The 12,699-nt window shown below is 52.0% G+C and overlaps 1 pseudogene; it reads right to left on the minus strand.

The window, feature by feature from the left end:
- LOC144120398 (uncharacterized) overlaps window positions 1–10,433 on the minus strand; it is a 76,336-nt pseudogene extending 65,903 nt beyond the window's left edge.
- Window positions 10,434–12,699: the final 2,266 nt, after the last annotated feature.

Here is a 12,699-nt window from a genome sequence, read left to right on the forward strand (position 1 = left end):
AATGACTCGACCTCCGCTGCGCTGTCTTCCTTCACGCTTCGGTTTTCTGGCACGCCTTCTCTCCGCTCCTCGTGCTCGCCACGCTCTTTGTCGCTGTCGCCTCGTACACTCCATTCGCACGCGCACACGCACAGCGCTAGGCTGGCACGTGGATCGCTCCGCTGTCCGACGCACCACTGTCGACGTACTGCGTGGTGGTGGTAAAAACGTTTATTTCCTCCGAAAAGAGGGAGTTACATGGAGGGTGCTCTGGAGTCAGGCTTAGTGCCCTTCCCCTCACAATCACTAGGTGGAGTCCCTAGTACGGGACCCCAGTGGCTTCCGCTGCCGCCATAGCTCGTTCGACCATCGCCTTTTGGGCTTTCAGGTCGCAACAGGCGAGTAGGGTCGCCTCTCAGTCCTCCCGGGTGGGGTTTGGGTTTGGAGTAAAAGCAGGGTTGGAGGGGCACGCCCACACCATGTGGTAGAGGTCCGAGGACCTCTCCCCACAGTGCGGGCACTCCCCGGAGTAGGCAGGGTCAAAGTGCTTTAGCGAGGCCGGGCACATCATGGTGTTCGTGACAAGGCGGAGGAACAGGCGTTCCTCCGCTCTCGTTAATCCTTTACACGGGTGGGGGTACAGTCTATGTCTATCTTTGTATAATTGCGTTATTTCCTTGTAAGTGTAGGTCGGCGTGGCTTCCGCTACTTCTTCAGAGGAGGCGAGGGACGAGGTTGCCCGGTTAGAGAGCGCGCGGGCGGCTGCATCTGCTGCCTCGTTTCCTCCTAGCCCCAAGTGGGCCGGAGCCCAGACTATGAAGCGGTGGGATGGACCTCCTACGTACGAGCTGTTTTGCAGTAGCCGGTAGGCCAGGTACGGGACCCAGCCCTGTTGGACGTTCCGACACGCCCCTCGCGAGTCGGTTATGATTGTCTTGGAATCGGAGTGTGTTGCCGCTAATGCGATGGCGACTTCCTCTGCTTGAGTGACGCTTCGGGCTTTGAAGGTGAGCCCGTTCACCGTTTTGGACTCGTGTATCACTGCCGCCGTGTACCACCCGCCTTGGTGCGGGCCGGATGCGTCCACGTAGTATACCCCGGGTTTCCTTCCGTAGTGGTGAGCTAAGGCCTCTGCCCTGGCCCTGCGTCTACCCTCGTGGTCGTCCCTGGACATCTTAATTGGGAGTGGTCTTACGTGCAGGGCGTAACGCCACTCCTGAGAGAGTCTTACTCTCTCCTCGGTTAGAGTCGTGTGTTCTATGTGCAGACGGGCTAAAAGGCGGCGTCCTGACGGCGTCTGCGATAATCGCGTGTATTGACCTGTGAGGTGGGCTTCTCTAAGTTCATCGAAGGAGTTCGTCATACCCAGACCTTGGAGTCTCGGATTAGACGTGGTTATCGGGAGGTCGAGGGCCTTCTTCGCCATTTTGCGTATTATCACCTCGATGATGTTTTGGTCGTGTTTGTTGAGGCGGAGATAGGGGGTCGAGTACAGGATTCTGCTTGTTACAAAGGCATTGGCCAGCCGCAAGGCGTCTTTGCTTCGCAATCCCCCTTTCTTGTTAGAGACTCTGCGGACCATTCGGGCCACCTGATCCCCCACCTTCTTTAGTTTGTCGAGCGTGGTCGTCGCCAGCCGACGCTGGTGGATGAAAAGACCTTGGACTCTAATTTCTTTTCTTTCGGGTATCGGTTCCGATCCAAGTCTCAATTCTATCTTGTATGTGCAATTTTTGTTGGGGCGAATGTGCACGAATTCGGATTTTTGAGGGGAGCAATGAAGACCACATCTTTTCGCGTACTCGTTCACCGCGGTGGCCGCCTCCTGCAGGCTGGCCTCCATTTCACCGAGAGAGCCCTGCGTGGCCCAAATGGAGATGTCGTCCGCATACAGCGCGTGCTGCACACCCGGGACTTTCTCCAGGTGGACCGGCAGGTTCTTCATTGCCAAGTTGAAAAGCAAGGGGGATAGCACCGCTCCCTGTGGCGTCCCTCTCGTGCCTAATAGAAAGGGGCCGTGTTCCGCGTTCTGGATCCTCACGTAGGCCTGTCTGTCCGTGTGGAAGCGTTTTATGTACTCGAAAGCGTTCCTTCCGCATCCCGTCTCTGATAGGTGTGTGAGGATCGCCTCGTGTGTTACATTATCGAAGGCTCCCTTCAGATCTAGGGCCAGCACTATCTTATCCCCGTTCGGATGTTCGATCGGGTTTAGTACCTCCCTGCTGAGCTGCAGCAGGATGTCCTGAGCCGATTTATTTGGCCTGAAGCCGTACATCGAGTCGGCGAAGACTCGCTTGTTTTCTAGGTACTCAGATAATCTATCTCTGACCATAGCTTCCATCAGTTTGCCCACGCACGAGGTGAGAGAAATAGGTCTTAGGTTATCCGTATCTATGGCCTTGCCCGCCTTCGGGATGAAAGTTATCAGCGCCGTCTTCCACTCCGTGGGAAGTGGAGCTTCGCCCATCCAAACCGAATTAAAGTGTTTTAGGAGGGATTCGTATGCGCGGTCCGGCAGATTGGCTAGGAGTTTTACCGAGATCCCGTCCCTTCCTGGCGCGGTCCCGCGTTTCATCCTCGCTAGAGCGGCCTTGAGTTCGTATATTTTGAAAGGTTCGTCCAGCTCAGCATTTTGGGCTCCACTGTATTTGTAAGCTTCTCCCCTTGGATCTTGGGTCGTGCTCAGGTACTGGTCCCGAAGCTTCAGTGCGAGCTGGGCCGTATTTCCTTGAAATGCATGTACCGCTCTCTGCAGGTGCTTCTGCGTCTCGGTGCGCGTCTGGTTGGGATCGATGAGCGCCCGGAAGAGGCGCCACGTGTTTTTGCTAGACATCTGCCTAGCGGCCGCGTTGCACCTATCTACCCAGTTCGCGTCCGCGAGTTACGCCGCGTACTCCGCCGCTTCTTTAGTGATTGCCGCGATCCGAGCTCTTAGCTTTCGGTTATGCTTCTGTCTACGCCATCTTTTGACCATGCTGCGTCTGGCTGCCCAGAGGTGGAGGAGGTGGGTGTCCACGTCCGTCACCGCCTCTGAGAGCTTTACCTGCGTCTCCGTCGAACGCAGGTTGATCAGCAGCTGTTTTGTCCAGGCTTGATAACCCTGCTCCTGGATGGAGCTTACCTCGTATTCCTTTCTAAATTTCGTCCAGTCCGGCAGCATAGTGTGCCCCGTAGGCCTGGTAAGGGGTTTCGTACGGATCGTTATGGTGATTAGGCAGTGGTCACTACCGAGAGTTTCCTCCGTATTCGTCCACTCCACTCGTCTCGCGTTTTTCGTGAAGGTTAAGTCGGGACACGTGTCCCTCTGCACCGAGTTCCCTATCCGCGTGGGGCACGCCGGGTTAGTGTGTAGGGTTAGACCTAACGCGGACGCCGCCTCCGCTAGCTTCCGTCCTCGTATGTCTTCTCGATGATAGCCCCAAGAGGGACTCTGCGCGTTGAAATCTCCCATTACTAGTAGCGGGTCTCGTCCTGCTTCCCTGATAGCTCTGCTCAGGAGTGTGGAGAAGGTTACGTTTTTTGCTTTAGGTGGGCAGTACACGTTCAGGATGTGTAGCGGCGAATCCTCCTTTTTCAGTGGCAGAAGAGTCACCATCACGTGCGAAAAGCTGGTTTGTAATTCCAGATCTACCAAATTTGCAGTGAAATTTTTGTGCACAAAGATGAACGTCAGGGGGTCGAGTTGGAACGTTTTGTAGTTTGTGAGGCTCACGTTCCCGCCAGGTTCCTGTACGGCCACTACTGCCGGAGTAGGCTCGTACGTAGATAGGTGCATCCTAAGATCCGCTCTCTTAGTCCTCGATTTCAATCCTCGACTATTCCACTGCGTTAATGTTATGGGACTCTCTTTAGTTTCTCTCGCCATGTTGTATCTGGAGATTGTTGTTATTCTGGAGGGGAAATTGCTCCTGGTGGTCTTCCTCCTCGTCCTCGCTCAGCACCCTACGCTTTCTGTAGGCTCGGGGACTCTGGAGTCTCCTCGTGTTAGCGTATTTGCGAACCGTCATCGCTTTCGCTATCTGTTGTGAGACTATGGTGGGAATGGATTCCTGGACCCTTCTCATCATAGCTTCTAGTTTATTTTCAAGACTAGGTTCTGTGTCGCTTTCCATCGCCTCCTCTTGCTGAGGTGGCTGGGGTTTAGCTAGCGCACTTTCTAGTTTGCTCGTTAGCATCGCGATCTGCGCTTTTAGGGCTGCTATCTGGTTTCGTAACTCGGTTTCTACTGGGTTGGGTGTGGGTGGAGAGGAAGGTTTGGGAGGAGGAGGAGGAGAGGCGGTCCCACTCACCTGCCGCTTCCCGTTCTGGACTATCCTGGCCCAGGTCCTCTTTTGCTTGGGTTGATCAGAAGTCGACTCCCTGCTAGGTGGAGGGGGCGGGAGATTCCCGCTTCCTCCCTCCTTCTTCTTGTTTTTTTTTCTTCTTTTTCTTCCTCTTTTTCTCCTGATTGCTGGGTTGTTGCTGCGCGTTCGTGCGGAATTTCGCCGTGCAGTCTCTGGAGTTCGTGGCGTGTTCGCCGCCACACACCGCACATTTTGGTTTGCACACGTGAGGGGACCGCACCCCCTCCACAAACGGGGCTAGCGTTCCGCAGAGTCCACAGTTTTCTTGTCTCGGTGTCGGGCAGGTATCTGGCCTATGTCCCACCGTGCCGCACAAGTTACACGCTGGTATGGTGCGGCGGTACGTTGCTACCGGTATGACTTGCGCGTTGTACAATACAGCTCTGGGCTTGTACTTGCCTTCGAAGGTGATTCTGGCTTTGTTCGAAGTTCCGAACTTTCGGATCGCCAGGATGGTGCTTTCTCCGTGAAAGCTTTTCACCTTCCCTCGCAGGGACTCGGTGGTTTCCAGATTGGCCACTGTGATGACTCCGTGAACCACGTTGTCTTCGCTCTGTTTTACGTGCCCGTGCAAGTGGAGGTGTGCTCCTTCTTGGATTTTTATCGCAAAGTCCCCGACCAGTTTGTCTGCCGCGTGGATGCTCGACGTGCCCACGATGATCAGGTTTTGGTCCGGAGATATTGTGAAGTAAAAGTTGTCCGCTTCGGCCTCCCCGACTCGTTGTCGTAGGGCTAGGCCTAGCTCACCGTGTTGTAAGTTCTTCAAGCTTGTCGCCGTCAATGGTTTGATGATTAGCACTGCATCGTCTGGTCTAAATCTGCAGAGAAACTTGGGTTTCCATGCAGCTTTGACTTGCCTTGGGCCTCCGGCTGCGCGCTCATCGGATGCCTTGTCGGGTTGCGCATGGTGGCCTCCGTGGGCTGACGTCGCCTTCCCTTGCGCGCAGGCTTGGAGTTTCTGGGCTCTTTTTTCAAAAGCCCGGATCACATTAGCGTTGCAGGCTTGGTCCCGACTGGTCTGCGGCACAGTTGACCATGCCATGCCTTCCGGGTCGTAGCCGCGTTGCTGGTTTGCGCTTGCCATGTTGGCCTGGAGCGGCCTCCCCGCCGCCGAACGCCGGCGTTCAGCCTTGAAGCTGCGTCGCGGCGCTATGGTGGATGGGAGGAAAAACGCTCAAAAAGGTCAACAAATCGGCCCACCGGGTTTGGAGTGGTCTCCCTGCGTGCCGGCTGACTTGCTGGTCCTGTCAAGTCCAAAATTTTCGGGATCCAACGCGTTGGTCCGCCGCCACGGTCGAAAATCGCGTACGTACTGCGTTAAAAAATCCCCGCATATGTATTGTGACCCTCACAGGTGCCCACCTCGAACGATGCTTTGAACGAAGACAAGTTCCTTTGCCGCTGGGCCTCTAGAAAGTTATCGGCTGCCTAAGCCATTTTGTCCAGCGTCTTGCACTCTATTTCTCGAAGGAAAATCGCAAGGCGACTATGAGAGTTACTCATGAACTGTTCGACGACCACCAAGTCACGTAAATCAATGTACGTTGTGGCCGTTCTCGACATATCGACCCATCGATCGAAAAGACTGAGCAAGCATGCTGCGTATTGCTTGCCTGTTTATCTAGTGGCTTACTTTCACGAAACCTTTCTCGATAACGCTGCTGTAAACCGAAAATGTTTTAGCAGGGCTAGTTTTGCCTTATCGTAATTCATTGAATCAGTTGGACACATTCGACCGAACACACGGTCAAACTCACCAGTCAAAGACATACTGTGCTGTAGCCCATTTTTCCTTGGGCCATGATGATGATGAAAAACGTTTATTTTGCTTTATTTTACAATAGTTTTGCGGTTTCAGATGGAGTCTTCCATTTTCATCTCACGGTCGGTTCCCCTAGTCCAGGGCTCCGCTGAGGTTAGCTTCCGAGCACGCCTTACTAGTCCATGCTGGACTTTCAGGACGTCGCTTCAAAGCATCCTCTCGCACTGCTCCGCACTCGGGTTTTCTATTATAGTTAGGTCGTCGACCTTCCGACAAGCCCATGTGATATGGTATAGGGTTGGTTTATCTCCCCACCTCGGGCATTCGCTCTATCCTCCTGATTTGCTGTAATGTAGGTATGACCCGGTACCCAAACTATCGTGTGTTTGGCTTGGTTGTGTCTGAATTTGCCACACGAGCGGAGGATGCAGAGCGCATTGTGGCTGATTCTGCCATTTAGATAGTTTCGGCGTGCTGCTTGTGAATCTGTGAGTATGGTTAAAGACCTGTTGGATCAATAGCCCTCTCCTGCCGCTAGAGCCACGGCTGCCTCTTCGGCCTCGACTACCGTAGAATTCCGGATTGACGCGCTGCTGACTTCCTTTAGGTCTGAGTTGATCACCGTTGCCACTTTGCTTTTCTTGCAAATTATTCCGTCCTCGTACGTAGCGGCGTCCACGTGCAGTGTCGTTTCAGGTTGCCAACGTTATTTGCACGTATTCGGCTCTTGCTTCTCTGCGCGCCATGTGTAGATTCGGGTCCATGTTTTTGAGTAGCGGAGCTACCCTGATGGCGTCTCTGTATTCTTCCGGTATCGTCTCCGTGCTTTGTGTCTCTTTTATGGTAGCTTCACTGCCGTATCTGCTCAGGAGTCTTCTGCCCGTTGCCAATAGTTGTAGTCTTTGAGTTTGCGCAATTATATGCGCTTCATGGAGCTCTTCGAGACTGTTGTGTAGTCCCAAGGCCCGGAGTTTGTTGGTCGATGTTGACTGCGGTAGGAGAAGCGCTGTCTTGAGGGCTTTCCTCCGGAAGCTGTACGTCACTCTACAGACCACCAGGCTCCTGATCATTGTAAGCGTGTATGTCTCTTTCATGCCGTGTCTTTTCCGCGAGGCCCGCGTTATCATGCGGGCCTCTTGGTTGGCTGCAGTTTTAAGTAGTGTTAGGGTGTATCAACATTCCTAATATCCTGACGAGTGTCTTCTCTGGGATTCGCTCTCCCTAGAGGTAGACGTTCAACTTCAGGTTTTCTTCCTCGGGGATGGTGCGATTCTTCACGTCCCGCCATACTCTTAGGAGCTCGGATTTCTCCGTCGAGCAGGCTAGACCTCTTGCCTTCACATATTATTCCACGCATGTCGCAGCTTCTTGCAATCTATCTTCCTTTTTCCCGAGTGAGCCTTTGGCTACCCGCACAGTGATGTCGGCATACATGGCGGGACGTATGCCGTCGATTTGTTCTTTGCTTCGCCAGTCCGATCATAGCGACATTGAAGAGGATGGGTGAGATGACCAATCCTTGCTGTGTGCCTTTGTTCGGTGTGATGAAGTTTTCGGATCTCAGCTGGCCCAGGCCGATTGTCGCTGTTCGCTTGGACAAAAATGTCTTGACGTAGCTGTGTATTTTCATGCGCAGTTTTGTCTGGCCCTGTCATGATGGTTTCGTGACTTACGTTGTCAAAGACGCCTTTGACGTCCAGTGCCATCATGTGTGATCTACGTTGAGCGAGATATTGCTTAGCACCTCTTCTCTAATTTGCAGGAGCACATCTTGAGTCGGAAGCCTGGCTCTGAAGCCAAACATGCTGTATGGGTACAGCTCGTTTTCATTCATATCATTTTGTAGCCTCCTCGTAACCACTCTCTCATAGATCTTGCCTAGGCACGTTGTAAGGGAAATTGGTCTGAGGTTTTCCACTTGAAGTTTCTTTCCTGGTTTTAGGATCATGATGACTTCCGCGGGTTTGCATTCTTCAGGAACAGTTCCCGCTTGCCAGTGCCTATTGAGGTAGTCAGTTAGCTTTTCGACTAGCTCGTCGCCGAGGTTGCGGATGAGCGCGTTGCTGATCTTGTCCGCGCCTGCGGCCATGTTCTTTGTTGCGATTCTTATCGCCATCCCCACGTACACCTCTTCCTGAGTGATCGGGCTGTCCAGCTTTTCGTTTCCTTCTCCTTTGTAGAGCTCTGTGCAGGCTGCTGGGTCGCCGTCGCCGTACCACTTTTCGCGTACTTTTGTCCAATAATTCCGAATCTGTTCCTTCGTATTGGTGCATCAGTCGATGTGTGGCTTTGTTGTTTTCGGTCTTTGTTTTTGCCGGATCTAGGAGTGTCTTGAGTATGCGCCAGATTTTTGCAGTGCTCAGGGTTCCGTTTAGAGAGCCGCTATATTGTTGCCAATTTTGCCGCGCTAGCAGCGTTACGTACTCTACCGCCTTTCTCGTGATTTTCGTGATATTTAGCTTGAACTTTCTGTTGTATTTCTTTCTTTTCCACATCTTTGTAAGCCCCCTTCTAGCTTCCCATAGCTTGAGAAGTCTAGAGTTCACGTCCGGCGTTTGCTGCGGTCGCTCAATTTCTTTAGTGAATCTGCGTTGTTTTTCATTGAGCATGTTCGCCCAATCTGTTAGATTTGATGCTCCCTATCGTATCGCCACATGCTTCTCTGAAGGCTTTTCAGTACGTTGTGTTTGCTTTCCCTATCTGACGTCTGATTTTATCCGCTGTTGTGATTTGCGTCTTTAGGTTATAATGATCACTACCTAGATTTTCCATTAGGTAGTCCCGCTCCACTTGCTTTGTTGTTTTAACGAACGTGAGATCGGGATAGGTGTCTTTGTTCGCGCTGTTCCCAATTCTCTTAGGGGTACCGGCTTCCGTGACAAGCTCACATTCGATAGTGTCGGCTGCCTCGGTTACTGCTCTTCCCTTCAGATCCGTTCTCGTGTATCCCCAGCTCTCTTTCTTGGCGTTAAAATCTCCCAGTATGACTCGTGCATTTTCTTTAGCTAGCTTGTTTGCTCCTTTAAACAGCGGGTCGAAATTATCTCTGATTTGTCTCAGGGGGCTGTATATATTTACGATGAATATGCTTCCTCCCTTCCTCTTCTTCTTTGTTATGATCACGACTATTACGTGCTTCACGTCCGCGTGGGCCACCCTTCCATGGCTTATGGCGATGAGGGCTTTGCTGACTACGATTGCCGTTCTGCTGCCTTCCTCCGGATTCTCGTAGCACGTGTAGCCCTGGAGTGTTAGTGTGATCCCTGTTTCTTGTAGAGCGCTTACGTCTGGTGGAGTTAATTGTGTGTTGATGTACTGTTGTAGTAGTCCCTGTTTTCTCCTATATCCTCTGCAGTTCCACGGCCATATTTCTAATTTTTCTTCTTTCTCTGTTGTTTTGGTTGCACTGTTCATGTTTAAATTTGGGAGTCGTCTCTCGTACTGTAGTTTTCTAACGCCGGGCGTCTCTGATTGAGTGTCTTTAACGGCTTCGGTAATTTTCTGTTTTCGCAGGGTGCGGATTTTTGTTCCCTGCACGGCTATCTGTTGTTCCATTATTTGCACAGCTTGCTGCATTTCTGCCATAAACTTGGCAAAGATAGCCTGAGTCATTTCGGTTGGTTGGCTTTGCGGGGATGATGGTGGCGATCCGGGAGGCCTGTCCGACCTGAGGTCCTGTACTTACTGCATAAGTTTTTATTTTTGCATCCTGCTCATCGCGCGCTCTACGGCTAATTTCTAGCTCTCGCCTGAGTGCCCTGTTTTTTTCTTCCAGCTGTTTCTCTCTATTGTTCTGATTTTTACCCGAGTGCGCAAACAAGGAATTGGGAGGGCCGGCTTCCAAGCTCACTTTCGTGCCGCCGTTGGGGTCCTTCTTTTTCTGTTGCTGCTGCTGCTGGGCCTTGATGGCCTGAGGCTGCAGGGGTGGGAGAGACCGGGCCAGCTGTGCCCTTCTGCGATAAGCTTAAAAACGTTTGAGGTATGCATCCAAGACAATTCTCCTATCGTCGAAAGGCGGGATCAATTTGTGTGGGCTTATCGCTACTGAGGACCCCGGCGTGGGTTCTCGATTACCCACAAGCTTCTGCGAGCCTTAATTGGAGACGCAGTCTACGCTCTTCAGCATCTGCTAGCGACATTGCATGCTTGCTTTCGGCTTCTGCTAAGCAGTTTGTATGTTTGGGTTCTGCTTCTGCTAACGACTTTCCATGCTCGCATTCGGCTTGTGCTTTGCGCTCCTCAGCCTCTGCTAGCGTCTTGGCGTGCTCGCGTTCACCTGCACGTGCAACTAGTTCCTTCTCCTGCTCAGCGGCAACCCATGAACCAAGCTCGACATCTCTCAGCCCCATTCGTACACTCAACTCGACCAAAGGTAGAGTTGGGGTTGAAAGACGCCGAGATGCGTTCGTGGGTTGCCGCCGAACAAGAGAAAGAACGCGGAGCACGTGCAGCCGAACGCGAGCATGCCAATGCCCACGCAGAATCCGAACGCGAGCATGCAATGGCGCAGGCAGAGGCTGAAGAGCGTAAAGCAGAAGCCGAACACGAGCATGCAAATACGCTTTCAAAGGCTGAAGAGCGTAGACCGCAGCTCCAATTAAGGCGCGCGGAATCTGGGGGAGGGGGGGGGGGTAATCGAGAGCCCGCACCGGGACCCTCAGAAGCGGTTAGCCCACACAAATTGATCCCGCCTTTCGACGATCGCAAGGATGACTTCGATGCATACCTCAAACATTTTGAGCGTATCGCGGAAGGGCACAGCTGGTCCAAGGAAAAATGGGCTACGGCATTTAGTATGTCTTTGACTGGGGAAGCTCTCCGTGTGTTCGGTCGACTTTCCCCAGCAGATTCAGTTGGATTATGATAAGACTAAACTAGCCTTGCTCCAACATTTTCGGTTTGTGGCAGAAGGTTATCGCGAAAGGTTTCGCGAAAGTAAGCCGCTCGTTAAAAAAACAGGCAAGCAATACGCTGCACTTTTGCTCAGTCTTTTCCATCGATGGTTCGAGATGTCGGGAACGGCCGCAACGTACAATGATTTACGTGACTTTTTGGTGGCCGAACAGTTCTTGAGGAATTGTCGTAGTCGTCTGGCGATTTTTCTTCGAGAAAGAGGGTGCAAGACACTGGACAAAATGGCTGAGGCAGCAGACAACTTTCTAGAGGCCCAGCGGCAAAGAAACTTGTCTTCGTTCAAAGAATCGTTCGAGGTGGTCATTCCAAGAAAGAAGGATGTACCATCGAGTAGACAGTCAGGAAGGTGCCTCATTTGTAACCGACCGGGACATAAGGCTGCCGACTGTCGCTCTCAGCCAAAACAGCTTTATTGTGTTTATTGTCGGAAAACAGGGCATGATATAAGTTCCTGCTCAAGAAAGCATTAAAAGTAGAAGCAATCGTTCTGCTGTGTTCAGCCAGAGTGTGTTGCGCCTAACACGGTGTCCACAACAGAAAAATGGCTTGAACCAGTTGATTATAAGATGGTGGTCGGAGTTGTGCTTAAAAAGGCTCTAGACGCCCAACACATGCCTGTACTAAAAGGAGAGCTCAGGGGCCTACCCGTACGTGTTTTACGGTAGAATAACTGAAAATTGGGCGAGTTGGTTGCGATCCATAGCATTAAGAACTAGCGCTAAAAAACACACACAGAGGACGAGACGAGACACACGAAGGCGCTGATCACACGAGACACACGAATGCATGGGACACGGGGAGCAATACGGTGGTTGTGCGGAGAGCGCTAGTTCCTGACTCAGCTCATACCGGTTTGTGATCTACGGTGTTACTTGCTGATGGCAGTAGTGTGGAAGTTCTCGAGGCAGAAGTGTATATCGCTTTCCCTCATTTCACTGGCAAGGCCGTAGTAAAATGGATGAAGACACCTTTGTACGATGTCACAATTGGAAATATACCAGAGGCCCGTGAGCCGTCAATTCCAGATAATAATTGTAAGAAATCGGAGGACGTTGCTAAATTATGTCCTGAAATATTTAATGACGATTGCACCAGTGAAAATGGTGAGGGCGAGCGCCCAAAAATGGGGCTGGCGGAAAACGAATTCTTTGGACGAAAGAGGGAAGGTACTGCTTTAAGGATTGGTCCCATTAGGTTCACCAAGGAAATGCTAGAAGCAGAGCAACGAGACGATGAGTCATTGAAGGCGTGTTGGGTGAAAGTAGGAAACGTGTTCTAATGCAAGCACGGCACTTCGCACTCGTATTTTGTTGAAAAGGGTTTGCTGTACCGCCTCTATTATCTTGCTCCCTGCAGAGAGGTTCGACAGGTAGTACTTCCAAAGTCTTGTAGATCACAGCTGTTAAGCCTTGCCCACGATCTCTCTTTGGCGGGGCATCAGGGCATTAAGAAGTCTACAGATCGAGTTCTGGGCGAATTCTACTAGCCGTGAATGCGTGAGGAGAATACGAGGTGTCAGGTAGTGCGACACCTGCCAAAGGACGTGCCCGAAAGGCAAAGTAAGGAGGGCTCTATTGGGAGGCATTCCCCTGATCGACAGTCTATTTGATAGGGTCGCTGTCGATATTGTCGGTGCGCTGTTGCCCACAGCGGTGAAAGGGAATTGACATATTCACATTCTCGTCGATTTTGCCGCGCAGT

This window comes from Amblyomma americanum, chromosome 2 (genome assembly GCF_052857255.1).
Source record: "Amblyomma americanum isolate KBUSLIRL-KWMA chromosome 2, ASM5285725v1, whole genome shotgun sequence".
In the NCBI taxonomy this organism is placed as follows: Eukaryota; Metazoa; Arthropoda; class Arachnida; order Ixodida; family Ixodidae; genus Amblyomma; species Amblyomma americanum.